This window comes from Podarcis pityusensis (assembly GCF_964106645.2).
Source record: "Podarcis pityusensis genome assembly, chromosome: 3".
Taxonomy (NCBI): domain Eukaryota; kingdom Metazoa; phylum Chordata; class Lepidosauria; order Squamata; family Lacertidae; genus Podarcis; species Podarcis pityusensis.
Window position 1 is genome coordinate 85,295,216 of NC_138026.1, and position 17,731 is coordinate 85,312,946.

A 17,731-nucleotide genomic window follows, 5' to 3' on the forward strand; every position below is an offset into this window, starting at 1 on the left:
CATGAGATGGGAAAAGTGCACCACCTGGGTGAAATCTCCCATCACCACAAGGACCATGTCACCCCAAAGGGATGTGGCAAGAGAAGCTTCTTCCCCCCCCCAGCCATTTTTGGGGATCAAGGCTATTGCCCCCCACCCATCCCTTTAAAATTTTATTTATTTTAAAATATTTATAACCTGCTCACATTGCAATTCACTTTCCAAATAACATGCATGGGAGGAAGGAAAGAACAACTCCCACTTCCAGGAATGGCTGGTAATGGGGAAATCTCACTCCCCACAAGGACCCTGTTACCTCCCTGGTGTGTTCTTGCTTAGCAGTAGGACCAACTCTGGAAGTATGACTCAACATAAGGCATCCTCCGTGACTTGGTCTTGCTACAACACTCTTGCGTATGATGTCTGAATGCAATGCACAGATCACTTAAATCCAAGTTAGCATCAGTGAGTGAAATTTATGGGAAGAAATTATCTGCAGACTGCAGCGTCGGTCTCTCAAGGCAGAAGTCACACAAGATTGGCATTTCATAGGAAGACAATTAAAAGAGGCTTTGGCATAGGCAGGCTGAAAGAAGAGACTGGTGATCCGCTCTATAACTTACTCCAGAAATTCTAAATTAGCTCTAGCAGGCCAGGGATGCTGACTTGGGCGCCAGGATATGGGTGCCCAATGGCGCCCGTGACATAAAGTCATGACGTCACACAGCAGCAGCGGCGTAGCGGTACTTCCGAGGTCTCACAGAGGTCAGGTCTGAGGCCTTGCAAGACCTCAGACACGACTTCCAGTAGAAACATTTAGTACTTTGCTGTTAGCCCAATAGAAAGGCTGAGGTGCCCAATACCTATATATGCAAACCTGTATCGGAGAGTTCCCATGTCTGTCTCTGGGAGATTCCATGCAGGTGTTTATTGTGGGATCGGGTCCTCCTCATAGACACAAGCTGTTTTGCAGCATCCACACAACAGTGTAGGAATCAAAATGCCAGCCTGCATTCCTCCCCTCCCAACTTAATCTGGATTTACCCTTTATAGGGAAAATCCAATCAGTAAAAACCAAACAAACCAACAAACCCTGTTGTCAGTGATACATTTGCAATATCTCAACTACCTGTTTACAGATGCACCCTCCCTCCCATTCTTTCAAAAGTACCTTCTGTGTGTGTGTGTGCACGTGCACACACACACACAATAAGTGAAGAAGCAGTGCTGAATGTGTTTGCTCAATCCTTTCCCTCTCCCTTAGGCTTCTTGCCCAACTTGCCTGCCCAATTATCTTTCCCTCTGCAGGATTCAAACAGGTGCTGTGATGGCAAACACGGAGGATTTGAAATAAAGAATTGTGGGCAGGGAAAACATACCGCTTCATCTTGCCTCAGCTTCCTCCCTGCTGAAGCTAACTTCTATTTTATTTCATATGAAAAAATTAACGGCACTGGGTCTCGCTAACAAGTATTTACATGAAATGTGCAATGAGTCCCAGAAAGCCAAAAATGTCCCCAGAAAAGCAAAAATATGTGTTCTAGTCACCGTTTACCTTTCATATAAATATTCTGCAAACTCCCGTTCAAAGACAACATCACTGTGCTCAGTCTATCTGTAACAGATAGAAGTCTATGGGAGAACAGCTGCAAAGGACCGTCTCTCAGCAAAAAGCAAACGTCTATGCAATAGCAAAGCAGGCAGTGGGATGTGCTGATACTTCCTTTCTGCAGGTGAGGTTGCAAATTCAAGGCAGAGGTTCAGGGCTGGAGAAAAAGCTTGCAAGCTTAATCTTAGATGAAGTGTGTCTTGACATTTATGTGAGAGGTGGGATAGACATTCGTATAAAAGGACAACAAATATAAATAAACATGTTCCTGTTAATTCTGAGGTGCGGTTTTCTATTGTGTTGTTCTGCCCATAATTCTTTCTAAATGCAATGTTCCTTTCCTAAAGTGTTTCAGGAGAAAGCTGTGGATAGCCTTTCCACTTCTTCCTAACACCATTACACAATCTAATGACATACGTAACACCATTACACAACCTCCACAAAGCACCTCCTTATCCTGCTTTTCAGACTATAGAAGAAACTTTCATACTGATACTGTCTACAGATGATGACAGTCAGGTGGGGAGAAGCATAATGGGAAATTAGAGAAAACTTGAACCCCCCACTTGACATCCTAGTCATTAAGACGATAGGTGATACAAAGGTAGAGGTTAACACATGCTCACATCTCTCTCTCATTCTCCTTTCAGTGAGAACGCGGCATGACAGCGATTTCAAAATATATGCAATTGTTCAGGAAGAGAACTCCTGAAGCACACAGAGCCTATTGCTTATTTATTATCCTGCCATTCTTCCCAAAGAAACACCAAGCATTACTAAAGGAGTCTTCAACTCTCCAATCCAGCCAAAAGTGGTTATTTCCTTTTTATTTTGCTTCAGCCAGTCACATTCTTGGACTTGGGTTGAGACCAGTATTAGCATTAAAATCAAAATGCACTCAAACATATGTGAGCATACTAAAGCACTGTGTGTGTGTGTGTGAGAGAGAGAGAGAGAGAGAGAGAGAGAGAGAGAGAGAGAGAATTATTCACTTGACCCCAACCATTAAGAGTCAAATTAGATATGGACTAAACAGACAGCTGCTTCAGAAAGCAACATTCATTAATATAAATGAATGGCGAATCCCTAGTTTGGGGGCCTGATTTGCACCCTCAGCAACATTTCTGAAAAGCAAGATCTGAAAAACAAGAATGAATCCAGCCATCTCCCCAAATGGATATGGTAAAAAGCACTTCTGGCCTCCTTAGCAACCTGACTTTCTAAGTGTAATCCAGAACCCAGAAGCATCAGAGTCTCCTCTGGGAGGCCAAACAGCATCTCTTGTGGATGCTTCCCCCTCCCCCCCTCCCTGTTTGTTGCACTTGTGGCCCTGATTGCATCTCCCAGAAAGCTTATTGTAATGTAACTGGTGATGAAGCACGAGTCCAAGGCTCACTGCAGGAAAATCCCAGGAGTAAGCTAAAGCCCTCAAAAAGAATCTATTACTGTTCATAATCCCGAGAACAAATATGGGCCGCTTTTTCCTCTCGTTTAAATGAATGATAATGAAAAGCAATCAGCAGCAAGCTTGTGTTCTTAATTATGGTTCTGTAATAATGGCAAGTTACCGCTCTGAAAGGGGGAAAGCAAACGAGCGAGAACAGCGAAAACCCAGCCCTGCTGGCGCTAGAGGAAGAAAAATATCAAGCTGCTCCGAGCTTAAATTTTTAGCAATGTAATTTGTTTCTATGCCACGATAAGATGTATTTACTATTCTCTCGTCTCTAATGATCCTTTGAAAAGCAACATGCGCTTAATAAGCACAATTGCAGGTTCTCAGCTGCCTCCCAACGCCACCAACTCAGTGCTTTGTTTTGCTGACTCCTAATAGCTGGTATTCCGCCTGGACTCCCCAGATGCTAGTCCTGCCTGCCAGTTCAGTCACACAGCATTTCCCACCAGAACCAGAGACATTTCCCACCAGTACAACTCAGGTCCCATTTTCTAAGTCGTCTTGCTTGATGATCTGATGGATGCTGCTAAGTTAGTCCACTGGCAACCGCATGATGGTGCAGAATATAATAGAGTGTCCTCTTGGCATCTGCTTGAAACAGGATCTTAAAGTTTTTTTTGTGAGTTAAGGCTGCATAATTAAGAAAAGCTCAGTTAACTAGCAGGTAGCAATTAAGAAAGAGGTTTTAACACCAGGTAAAGCTATTTAGGACAAAATGTACCTATCCTATATTGGGACACATATTGCATGTCTATGTTCGTGCCTGCGTTTTCGAATGCAGCTCAGTGGCAAATTCAAAACTGCCACTATACCCTTCTGTGATGGGGGAAAATGTCTTGCCTGAATCATGCAAAATGCAAAATGCAGCATGAATGCAATTGTGTGGATTTAGGAGAGATTTAAGCTTGTTTCACATTACGCCCTAACAGGGCTCGAACATGTAGCAAAGTGGTCATTGATTACTGTTCGTGTGACCAGAATGGTTTTCAGTACACAAAGAGGTGATTTTTTCCACTCATCTCATTGTGCAATGACAATTGATCTGGGTCCAAGATGAAGCAATTATGTGATTGCTTCCCTTCCACAGCCAACTGTGGATTCGCTGCACATTGGATTCACTGCACACCTAGGGTTGATTTGGGGGTCACAGGAATCAATCTTCTGCAATCACTGATCTGAACATGTTATTTTACAGGGTGCTTTCCATATATCCTCTAGTTATCTCAAGACAGCTGCAGCACTAATATTTCTGGCTCCTTAATTTCAGGCATGCAGAATGCAAGTTTTAAACTTGATTATGTTGCAACCACTATTATGGACAATGTATTCAATTTGGGCCACTATGTATACTTTGTAATGTGATGATTGCCATGTGAGAGGTGGCTTGAAAGGTCCTCAATTAAAACTTCTGTTGTTGTTTCTCTAGATTGCATTTTTTTGATATATTACAGTGAAATGGGTGGCCATTGCTAGGTAGACAGCAAATATTGGTGTTTCCATATACATTCTGTGTCAATGACACATTTGACAGTCAAGGTACTATTGCTCTGGATAAGTCACCCTTACGTTTGTCATATGGGATAATGCTTATAGAAGTTTCTGCTTGTTCTGTTCCATGTAGCTGCCTTAAGCATGTGAATATCACCCACTATCTGAATCACCCAAACTGTGCAGAGAATTTCCTTGGCATCTCTGTTAATTTCACTGTACTCACACCATTCACTGACTATGAATGAATGACATATATCTCAGGGTGTTGTATGAAATAATTCCAAGGTCCAAAGTAGACCAGAACCTATTCAGGCTTCTAGCAATTGAATGACTGGCTTTTAAAAACCAAATTACAGGTGTGTGGGTGTGACTATTTCTAGTTTGGGAACTTGTCATGGGAGGAAAGGTTGGCTTTTTGCCAGCTGCTATGGTCCAATGTGGGATTTTTCCTCAGTGTAAATAGCAGGGGCACGTTCCACAATCCAGACTTGGGAGTGCAGCAATGGGAAACATATAAAGCCTGCCTCCCCCAATGAGTCCCAATCTGGATCAGCTCCATCCCTGCCTTTTTGCCCCCACAAGCTGTTCACACGATTGCTAATTGTATGAATGAATGGAATCATGACTAGTTTGGCACCTAGTTTACAAACTCCAGGGCTACTCCACATGGCATTTGGAAGAGCATAGCAATGGCAGCATAAAATACGTCTCAAGGAAGGAAAGGCTTGGGTGCCCTGGAAGGAAGGATGCCAGTGACTGTGCAGAACTCTTTACTTCCCTCCTTCCCAAAATGAAGATCTTTCCCTTATGGCTATGTAATGGTTCTAGGGGTTGCTCGTGCGTAAGCAGGTACCTATCCCCCCGGCTGGGTGCAAACACCTGGCTGGGTTGCCAAAGTGAACCTCTTTCTGTCCGGACAGCCACTCACCCGTGGCTGACTCAATCGCTGGCAGAATCCGTGAGTGGGCGTTTCTTAAACTTCTTCCAGCAAAGAAGTTCTTTGACACCTAGTCTCCGCCTACCCTCTCTGCACGGAAGCCTTCTGCGCAGGGAGGGCGTGGGCAACGGAGGACCCCTACTCTCCCCGCTGGTCCCAGGCAAGGAGTCATGAGACCGCCTCGCCACTTCCCCCAGCTGCCCCCCTTCTCCACTGGTGCTATGCTGATTCTCTTCCCCAGAAGATGGGCTGCTCCTCCCGATCCCTGGACGCTCTCTGGAATCCCTCTGGCTTTTGCTCTCCCCCTCCAGTACTGATGGCAGTTCCCTGACAGGCTATACTAATGGTAGCAGAGAACAGTCATCTACTATTTGGACTGGAGAGAGATTAAGGGAAATTCCAGCATGGAAGAAAGAGAGAGATAGACAGAGAGGCTATTTGGGAGCCATTTGTGAGGGAGCCTTAATTCTATTTGGGAAATAAGGAGTAGAAAGGAGGGGGGAACAACCTCAATTCATTCTGGGTCCCATTTACATGGAATGAAGAAGAGGAGAGAGCTTTGTTTTCAAGCCCTGTTTGAATAAGCAAGCATGAAAAAAGGAAAGGCATTGTGCCATTTTGCTGCCAAATATTTCTATGATATTCCTGGATGATTCACTAAACTGCACTTAACAGTAGTGGCTAGTTCTCAGTCAGTGCCTGGAGAACTGGGATCGGCATGTGATGAAACCAGGGCTTGCTTTGCCATGTAGCAAAGTGGTGCTTCAAATGGCACCACTGGGTGGCAAGTGATACAACTGAGGCAGAAATTGGTCTCTTAAAGGTACATCAAGACATTTCGAAATGTTCATCCTAATAGTGGGACTAGTGGGGAAAGCAAAATGCATTGGACCAGTGCTGGGTCAAACTGAGCGTAAGAGGGGGGAAAGGTAAGGTACACATATTTGCAGATATTGTGCATTTTGCAATGTGAATTCTCCATGATGATTTTTTTTTTTTAAGATAAGGAAAACACTGCAAGGGAGCTGGGAGGAAAACATCACAAAAACAGACCACCGTATGGAGCCTTGGCTGTAAAACAGCAAGTCCACATATCATTTGGCTGCAGGCATAAAAGTACACAGTGTCAGTGACAAGCCCAACAAAGCACCACCACACAGGTTTGCACTGCGGAAGGCTGGAGCATAGACATGCCCTAGGTCTGTAAGTCTCTTCTGAACACCCCACATCCCTAACAGACATATGGAAAGCAAATGATGAGAATGGCTGCCTCCCCCACCTCGCCAAATCTCTCAGCTGGATGTGTGTTTACTGAGAATCCTGCAGTGAGGAAAACAAACAGTGGTTTGAATTAAGCAAATTTGCAAACAGCTGCAATCCACAGAGCCTTTCCTCCCCCTGTGATGAAAGGCTGAGAAGTTATGTATCACAGCTCCGCTTGTCCTTGCAGAGATGGCACATACACTTTTGAAACCAGCTCCGTGTGATACAAACTTTTTGCCAACAGCCAGAAGTACGCTCCTCTATGCTAAAGGAAAGTAGAGATGGGAAACCAATGCTGTTCAACTCTCATCAGCCTCAGCCAGCATAGCCACTGCTCAGGGATCATGGAAGTTGTAGTCCCCAAAACTGGGACTACTCAGTAATTTTGTCTTGTATGTCTGCTGCCGCCATTTCCATAACTTGCAAATTTGGGGTGTCAGTAATCAAATTACTGGATTTTCATGTCTTGATTGGGAATCTGGGTGGGGGGAAGTTCCTCCCTTTGTTTACCCGCACCCAAAAGCATCGGGGTGGGGAAAGGAGTACAGTACAGAAATCTGTTACAGTAGCCTTTTGAACCATTCAACCCATGCCTGCTATCTTCCTTCCCTTTGAAGAGCTATTTTGGATGAGATCTGAAGAACGACTTCACAGCATAAGCTTGTATTCCACAAGAACAAATCTGACTGCTTTGATTGTTAAGAGGGCTGCAGTGAACCAAAATCGGTGGAAGCAGCAATCCCCCTCACAGCTCTGCATGCACCAAAGACAATCTACAGCTGGTTTGTAGGAGAACAAAAAGACCACAGAAGAGAAGGCAGGGAATTTATACATGATGCATCCATAGAGTATCTTGTGAGGTTTGGTCTATGCCAGACTTTTAGCACACAATACCCAGTCATATACTTATTTCCATTACATTAATAAATGTTCTGATGTTTTCCATCTGCCTGACAGCAATGGGTGACTGGCAGGTCGCAACACAAGGCTGCAAGGTTGGGCCAGGATGTTGCCAAGCTGAAGTCTAATATTTTCAATTCCCACACAAATTAGAGAAACTACTTCAAAAATACAAAGTGCCTCTCTGGGGATAGCCAGCCAAGCAAGGAGGAGGGCACAGAGACAATGGAAGGAGCTTAATCTCTTTAATGATAATGCCAGGAAGATGGCTTGTCCCAGGATATTTTACCCTACACATGGAAGAGAGGGAAAGCATGCAATGTCACACATGAAAATTACACTGATTAGAAGCCTCCACCCTCGTACAAGACTAGGCCCTGTCTTTTTATCTGCAGCTAACTCCAGGTGGCAATTTTTTCCCTTCTGACTCAGGAACTCTTAAGACACACTATGAAAGTGAAAATGAGCAGCTGAGTTCTCCCTCCCTCTTTTTTCTTTCTTTCTCTTTCTCTCCGTGTGCCTTGCTCCTTTGAACCTTACCGTAGGCCTGTGAAGCAGACTCCTAGTTCAGTCTGACAGACACAGAGTTGAGTGCAAGGCTCTTGCATGCAGAGGTGGGGATATGAATGGCAGCTGGCCTCTGCCCCGACTGTCTCCTGCGGCGGAGATGAAAGCCATCAAGGCAGAGGAGAACGGTGGGGCAAAGAAAGGGCTCAATGTTGAACGGCACCAGTGAGAGGGAATTCTTTGGGCAGGAGAAAAGCATGCGGGAGAACTGACACTGGGCGTAAGGAAGGGATGTCAGGATGTGTCTAGTATTGCTAGCCAAGTATATTTCCCCACCTTCAGCTTTTGTCAGAAACTCATCTGGTCATGCAAAGCGCCTCAGTCTATATCCAGAGAGGATACAGTGGTACCTCAGGTTAAGTATTTAATTCATTCCGGAGGTCCGTTCTTAACCTGAAACTGTTCTTAACCTGAAGCACCACTTTAGCTAATGGGGCCTCCTGCTGCTGCTGCACCGCCAGAGCACGATTTCTGTTCTCATCCTGAAGCAAAGTTCTTAACCCGAGGTAATATTTCTGGGTTAGCGGAGTCTGTAACCTGAAGCTTATGTAACCTGAAGCGTATGTAACCCGAGGTACCACTGTAAATCTACCATTAAGTTCAAAGTGGGATTCGATTATGACAATGCATTATACAAAGATCTTTGTTCAAAGACTCCTTGGAAACTGCAGATAGTTCAAAATACAACAGCCAAGCAGCTGACTGGGACCAGTTTCAAGAAACACCTCATGCTGGTGTTAAAACAATTTTGCTGCCTGCCTCTCCATTTTTTGAAGCACAATTGAAAGTGGTGGTGCTTGCATTTAATATCCTAACCCAGAGCTTTGCAAACAGTTGTCTGCAAGCCTCTGGTAGTTCATGAGCTCTATTCAGGTGGTACACAGAAAGGATGTAGAACCATCAAGTTGGAGTCCAGTAGCATCTGTAGGGCACCAGGTTGGGGAAGACTGGACTGATAGCTGCACCAACACTGGAGTGGCTAGTTGAAAAAGAGGACAAGGTTCCTGCACCTTTTACAACTGCGTAGAAGAGTGAATTCCAGGAGGAGGAGTTCGTAGTGTAAGTCACAGCTGCAGAAATTTCCTCTTCTGAACAACTATTGAAGATGCAGAATCCCTGCATCTTCTCCCACCTTGACACCCTAGGCAGCGGTGTCTCGATTCTAACTAAGAAAGGGAGCTCTCAATATGACTTAGTAGTCTTGGACCCTTAGGCGTTTTAGGGCAGTGTTGCTGTTTTTTCCAGTTCTCAGTGGATGTGAAACGCCTTTGAAATGTTAGCAAAATCACTTCATCTAGGCATTTCATGCTTCACAACCAGCTAATTCACCTGCCTTTTTGGTTTACTCCACAGCTGGATGGTAATTTCTGTTTGCTTGTTTAAAAAGAACCCCTCCCCCCTTGCACGACTTGAACGTGTGGCTGGCACGCTGTCCAGGTGTGCTGTGCATCTTGAAATTCGTTTCTTAAGCTTGGTGGGCAATTATAATTTGCACATAGTGAAACAGATTAAACTAAGCAGAGATGCAGTGGTCAGGCTTCTGTTTTCTGGGATGAGGCAGCAAGCTTGGGAGATACAAAGGAGATGCCCGTATGGCTGTTCAAGCCATTAGTACACTGCACAGAAGACTACGAGGTGTCCTAGAAACACTGGAAGGGAAAGTGGACATGCAATTAGAACTCCCATTTTCCTCTTTATATCTCCTAAAGTGCCTAATAAGTTTTCCATCCAGAGATTTCAAGGACTGAATAAGTAATGAAATGCCTCGAGCCCTGGGGGGCAACCAGGCAGCAGTTATTAAGTCTTGCAGTTCTTCAACCTCCTGAAAAAGCAGCTGCCGTCTCTGGAAGGGACCACTCTCTCTGTCAGCACAGCCACTACTCATTGCTGCTGCACATTCAATTTAGGGGAGGGGGTTGCTTCAGAGTGGCTGGAGCCGCCCAGAGTGGCTGGGGAAACCCAGCCAGATGGGCGGAGTACAAATAATAAATTATTATTATTATTATTATTATTATTATTATTATTATTATTATTTGTTTATGTGATTTTTTAATGGATTCTTTTTGTATGAACAGCCTTGGGAGGGCTGTGCCCAGAAAGGCGGGCTAGAAGTCATTTGAATAAGTAAATAAATTATACTACTCTGGGGCTAGGGTTGGGGGAGAAATGCGATTCAATTTGCATTTGAAGGCCGGGTTGCCTAATTCACACACTTGCTGAAACAACTCATGAACTGAGCCACAGCCCTCCTTTGACATTCACACTTGCCCAATTTTTGCAATGCAGTTCTCCAGTCAAGTAATTTGAATAAAAATGCATATACCGGGGTAATGCATGCCTATAAATGTGAAGATAACATACAATTGTTCCTAATATTTTGCAAAATTAACATTCTATGACCTTTCAAATGTGTTTGTGGGAGGGAGAGTTGTTTGTGTTGTTCTTTTTTGTGTTGTTTTTGTTTTGAATAACATTTTGTGTTGTTATGCTGTGAATTGCCCCGAGATCTTTGGATGAAGGGCAGTATAAATATTTAATAAATAAAATAAATAAATAAATAAATAACAACCACCTTGCAAAATTTTGTATATTGGGAGAAATCTTCACTAAAATCCTGGTGAATTTTCGTGAGGACTTTTTTCTCTTTTAATGCAAACTGATGTGGAAACGTTGAGAATTCAAGACTGGGGAAAAAGAGAAACTGAGAGAATCTGAAATTGACATATTCGTCTACCTCTGACTCAGATTTAAAACTCTGCATGAACACGAGTCACAGTGCAACAGTATGCATGTCTCCTCACAGAAACAGGCTTCACTGAGGTCAATGAGACTTGTGCCAATTCACAGGCCAACCTCAGCAGTTAGAGATTTTCCTCCTCTGAGATAGAAGTGGGTGAGCCAAGCCAAATATGACTTCTGTTTTTATTTCAAGCAACTCCCCACTTACGTAGGGGTTACATTTCAGTGAAAATCATGTTAACAAGGGACATCCCCTAAACACCCTTTAAATGCCCTACCTCCTTCTCTCTCTCTAAAATAGTGCTCTCCAAAAATCAAAAATACTGTACCAAATATATCCACAACAGGAACTGAAGCTCTGGGGCCAGCAGGAGGCTGGAGGATGCGTGAGGCTGGAGGTCATCTGTATTTTAAAATACTGTGTAGTAATCTTGTGCATATTTACTCAGCAGTAAGTTCCACTATGTTCAATGGGTCTTACTCCCAGGTACCTGCGTGTAGAATTATAGCCTAGCAGCACAATTTATACATGCCTACTCACTGAGTAAGTAAGTCTCACTGAGTATGATGGTGCTCATTCCTGGGTAAATGGGTATAGAACCACAGCCATAATCACCTTTTTATCTAAAAAGACTCTGCAGATAATATGCAACAAATCATCAACTGATAAACAGTAATAAAAAGTAATAAAATAAGAAAAAGATAACAGACCAACTATAAATATGTCCACTATCAGTGAAAAAATGCTACTTTAAAATGCCTAAATATATAAGAAGAGGTTTTTTAGCAGCATGCCTAAAGATCAGCAAAGATGTTGCCCTGTTCATACTGCATACTGTTAGCACGGGATAAGGATGGAGGAAGGCAGGAATGGCAATTAAGGAGAGATGGCCTGATGGTAGCAAATGAAGATTAAAGGATTGGTTTGACTGAGTGAACGTGGCATGCAGGCAGCAACAACTAAATCCCTTTCCCTGGCCTGTTCACATGCTCTGCCTTCCACACTGGTTGCTTCTTGTACGCCAGCTTAACTGGCTCCTTTGCTTTCCAAAGCAAGACTGAAATAGTCCTGCCAAAGTCCATGTCTGGCATTGTCCTGCCTAAGATCTTGGGCAGCCAGGACTGTTAGGGATATCAGAGGTTTCAGATACGCATTGGCAAGCCACATACAAAAGCATCAACAAAAATTTAGAGCATGGGGCAAAACATAGGTACCAGTCAGGAAACAAAGGTGGTGTTTTTTAATTTCAATAACTGATACTTGCATTTGCTTCTTAAACTACAATATCCTAGTATAGCCTACATAATATCCTAAAAAAATAAAAAAGCATCTCTTGATAATCCGGTGACTGAGGTTTGGGTGATACGTCACCCTAAATCCTTTGGTATGTTACTCAAAACAAACACACACAGCAGATGACAGAAAGAGGTCCTGGTGGCATTTCCAGTAGCTTCTAAAGCAGGGGAGGCTTCACTGCCCTGGCATTGCTCTCTGCCCTTCCCCGTGAGCAGCAGAAGACACATAAATTATGCAAATATATGCAAAATTACAATGCTTTCTTAGTATCGAGCAGAGAATCCAAAGCTTTGCATAGATTGCTGTGATGCATCGGTGCCTTTCTGGATGAATACTTCTGAGGGTTGGGCACTGAAGAAGCAAAAGGACTGGCCTGGAGAAGCAGGAGGAGATGTTTTGTTTTCATAGTTAAAATAAGCTTACTTTGCATTTTTTAAAATGTGGTTATTTTTTTTTTGCAGTGCACATTCCACTACATATTGTCCGGAAAGGAGGGGTTTCAACATTAAAAATTAAAACCTGTTCAACATAGGGAAAAGCATTCCTATCCCATTAAAACCAAGCTATCATTGTTTTATAATCTCAGTTGCCATAAAATGCTACATTCCAGAAAATTCAGTGTTCCGTGCTGGGAAGTAAAGCAAATGGGATGCCAGTGGCAGGCAGTGGGTTATCGCCATGTGTGACAGATATTGCCTCCCAAGTGCCCTGTGATAAGAAGTGCACTAAAAACAAAGATAATGCTAAGTGCTAAAAAACACACACCACCCAACACTGAAAGCAGGCCAAGCAGCACAGTGGAGGATAATGGCTGCTATTGTTTAAATGAATGAGCTGTTGGAAGCCCAGGAGGTGGGACTCCCTGAAAAGGGGAGAAGCGTGGCAGAGTCTGACATACAGTCCAAAAAGAGGCTGTTTCAGCATTTTAAACACTCTGAAATCCTCACTCCCCTGACCCCTGAAGGGAGCAGCCGGGCTATTTGATTCAGCTGCCACTGGCCATCAGTCCCTGCTGAAGAGGAAGAGCCAGGGGAGAAGAGGAAGAAAAAGAGTGACTGAGAGGAGGAATTGTGGAGGAGGGGGATCCTTGTATATGTGAGGGTGTATGTTTACTTGTGTGGGTGTTTGTGTGGCCGGAGGAGTATCTGTGTGCTGTGGAGTGTTTGTGACCCCTGTCATGCTCTGTGGGTGCATAAACTAAAATGGCAAAATGTAAGTTGGCAATGGGCACAATACAAACTAAACTCAACAAATTATACCTCCTCACATCTAAAAGTCTGATGGAAGAGGTAATTATTCACCTGCCTCCTAAACGAGTATAATATTGAGGCTAGAGGTACCTCAGTGGTCAGGTTGTTCCAAAGTTCTGGAGCAGCCACTGAGAAAGCCCTACTATGGGCCCCTGCACTGCCAACCTCATCCCTCACTGGGGCCACCAGATAGGCCTCTTGGGTTGACCTGAAAGACCAGACAGGTTGGTGTGGGAAAATATTAATGGCAGCTTGCCCCAAATCCCTGAGCAGACTCATATAGATATTAAATAGGATGGGTGACAAGATCAAACCATGTGGTTTGATTTCTGATGGCATCCAAGGCTGAGGGTATGAGAGAAGCAAGACCTTCTTGAGATGTTAATGCTGTGAGCTGCTCCACTGTAGGCACAGGTTGTATATAAGTGTAAATAAATCATATATATATATATATCATAAAGACAGCACAGTCTCCACTGCCCTTTATTTCAAGGAAACTGAAGCCTGGAACCCCTTGAATATCACACCACTTGGCGACTGGGGTGCAACACTTATTCCATTCCATTCTATTCATTCTGCTTTTCAGCCCTCCAATATCTCATCATTCAGCTTTTGAATCTATTGCACTGGACTTTCTGGGATAGTTAATAATAATATTTATTATGTATAAAGTGCCTCAAGGACTGGGCGCTGTATTATAATTACATAAAAAAGGAACAAATCTTGCCTGCAGGTTTATAACCTAAAGAAAGTGGAAATGCCTCTGAAAAGCTACATATTTGAAAGCATGAATATTTGCAAAAGAATCGCTTCATGGGTATACAATGTACAAATTTCAAGTATCAGTGATAAGGCATAGATATCATGTGTTGTTCTTGGAGATGCATTATATATTGTTTCTTTGCGCCTGTGTTCAACAACTTCAGCTTCTGTTTCATTGTTTTCTTGGTCTCTGCTCATCCATACCCACTAAACTAGCTCAGTAATTCTAGGGTGAGCGGCAATGTTGCATGAAAAGGTTGGCTCTATGAAAGATGACACAGGCACTGTTCCTTCCCCCAGAACCATTCACTATTCTCAAATCAGTTGCATCCCCTATTCCTCTCAATGAAGCTTGTGTCAGAGAATTATAGCAGCATGGTAGGTTATATTCCCTAATGCTGTGAAGCAGATTTGGGGGGTATAGGAGGTTGCGGGGGCTAGAGAAGGAGAAGGACTGTTGCACAAGTTGTTTTGCTGCTGGGCAGACACAATTGTATGTTATCCGCTGTGTGCATCTTTTTTATCATTATTTTACACTATTAGAAATACAACCCAGCATTACCTCAATACAAAAACATCTACTGTTTCAAAATAATGACTGTGCCCATGACTATTATCGTTTATGATAAATGCAAAGCTCACTTAAAGCTATGGAAATGTTGTTACTGTTCTTGACAGTTTTTGGGCTGCCTTTTTAAGAGCCGTGCAGTCTGCTTCGCAAGCTAGTTAAGCTGGAGGCATTAAATTCAACACTCTCCCAGATTTACGTGTTTATAAAGCTTTGTACAAAAAGGATAGACTTACAATCAGCATTCTTCATTGCAGTTAGCGTGTGTGTGTGTGTGTGTGTGTTTATGTGTGTGTAATGTGCAAGTCACTATCCCAGCTGCTAAAGTCAATGAAATACCCAGGAGGGAACAATCGCTTATGTGATGATTACTAATTTTAAAAAGAAGAAAGGAAAATCCTATCAATGTATTAAGAGGTAGTTGGAGCAGAAAAAAAAATTAAATGCAAGAAATTACTCAGAGTTTGTGGTTCATCCATTTCCAATCCAGCTAATGCAAAGACTTTAGACTGATAGGAATCATGACACGTGAACAACTCACATAGCATGTTACTGTTCTGAGAGAAAAGGAAATGGGTAAGAGGAGGACTTCAGAGCACAACACCTGAAATTTTGTCACGTATGCCAGACTTCCCCAAGCTGATGCCCTCCAAATGTTTTGTTCTACAACTCCCATCAGTGCTAGCCAGCTGGCCTAGAGTGATGGGAGTTGTGGTCCAAAATGTCTGAAGGACCCCAAGTTCAGGAGGACTGACAAAGATCCTATTTGTGGCCATTTCTGGAAAATAGCTAATGTGGTCCACTTTCTGAGACAATAAAATTACATCACTATGTGAGGAGTGTGAATACATTTAATTATTCTCTGTAATCAATGGAGTAAAGAGTTTTGTTGTGCCATAACAGCTCTGCTAATTGCTAGCTTTACCTAAACCTATACCGCCTACTGACCCAACCCTGTTTCACCTTATATCAGCTGCTTATTGGTCAATCCCTTTCATTCTCCATCCATCTTCTTTCTGACCTGCCCAATGGACTAGTGCAGGCACCCCCAACCTTCGGCCCTCCATATGTTTTGGACTGCAATTCCCATCATCCCTGACCACTGGTCCTGTTAGCTAGGGATCATGGGAGTTGTAGGCCAAAACATCTGGAGGGCTGCAGGTTGTGGATGCCTGGACTAGAGAATGAATGAAAGTATTTCTATCCCACCATGCAATTTTTCTAAGAAGTTCAAGGCAGCTCCCATCAATCAAAACAGCATAAATAAATAAAACACTAGGAGCAATCAATTAAAACATATTACAAGCTACAGAAAAAAGAGAGAAAATACCTCTGCCGGCAGCATAATTCCACTCAACATTAAAAACCTGAGCAAACAGAAAATTCTTACTCCCGGGATGCTTAAAGCCAGGAAAACTTTGTGACAGGCAAGTGGCCTGTGGAAGAACACCTATTTTATTTATTTAGAAAATTTATAGATTGTTTAATCAGAAAACTCCCTTAGCAGTGTACACTCCAAGATTCAGACACCATGACAGAAATGGCTGTTTTCCTAGTTGCCACCCTCCCAACTTATGATAGTGGGCATACTTGGAGAAGGACCTCAGCTGATGATCCCAACAGATGGGCAAGATCATGTTTGACTTTGAGTGTCCAAGTTCCAAGCCACATAAAGCTTTCAAGGTTGAAGCCAACACCTTGAATTGTGCTTGCAAATGGATGGGAAGCCAGTGATTGAAAACATTTTCTGGACTTCCACTGCTACGCACTGAGCTCACGAAATACATGTTGAGTGGCAGTAGTTGATGTGCCCTTCAGAAGTTGACTAACTTTGGATTTATTACAAATTCCGTTCTCGTTCAGTAAACAAGTTGCCCTCAGTAGCTGCCACTCTGCGGTACAGACTCCGAGATTCCAAGAAGCCTCCACTTAAGTTTCTTGTTATTTCAATTCCTCTGTGGATCACCAGCAAAGGGGAAAGTCTTAATTCAAAGATGGCAAGAGATGCAGAAAAGACGAGCAGAAACACCCAAAAGACAATGTGTGTGTGTGTGTGTGTGTGTGTGTGAGAGAGAGAGAGAGAGAGAGAGAGAGAGAACAGCAGCCAAATAAATTAAAAGGAATGGGAATGGCCTCTAGAGAGCTCCCCTCCACCCGGCTGTCCTCTCAGCTGAGAGATATTCAACATCACCCTAGTCTGTTAGTTACTGAATATTTTATACTCTGGCTACAAACGCTCCATTTGTATTCTGTTTCTCTCTTTCGTCATATCTATTATAAACGAGCAGTGTCTGGGAACTCTCCCAGGGAAGATTTGCCTGGATGGCTATGGATATGTTATAGTCAAATTGTGGAGAGTAAACTAGCTTTTTGAGTCGGGCAGCAAAGAATGGGAAAGGAAAAAAGATAATAAGCGGGTTATTAAAAAATAAATACATGTCAAATTGTATGTAGTTTCATTCCACAGTGTAATAAGACTCATCCATACTATATTGGTGGTGATGGTGTGTGTGTGTGTGTGTGTGAGAGAGAGAGAGAGAGAGAGAGAGAGACAGAGAGAGACAGAGAGAGACAGAGAGAGAGAGAGAACATCATGGCCTGCCCGATACACTAGCCATGGCACACAACTGCAAATGAATACAAGGCATTTGGGTTGTGGGTCCATATAACTCTGCTTATGTTGAGCCTGCAATGGTTGTCTGTGTGATAACATACCACACAACATTTAAGTCGCTAATGAAATGTGGAACTTGCTCATCTAAAAGCCACAGCTTGATCCACAGTAGAAAGGTCCATGAAGATACTTACGTTAACATGAAATTCAACACTCTTTCAGGTGGCAACTTCATCCTGTCCACATTATCTGCCATCACTAGAGTCCCATTGAGCAGGTTGAAGCAAAAGGACCTCTCGGAA

The 17,731-nt window shown here is 43.2% G+C and overlaps 1 protein-coding gene across 5 annotated transcripts in view; it reads right to left on the minus strand.

The window, feature by feature from the left end:
* Nucleotides 1-17,731, minus strand: part of MDGA1 (MAM domain containing glycosylphosphatidylinositol anchor 1) — a 254,707-nt gene that overhangs the window by 28,519 nt on the left and 208,457 nt on the right. The gene's annotated exons all lie outside the window — the stretch shown is intronic.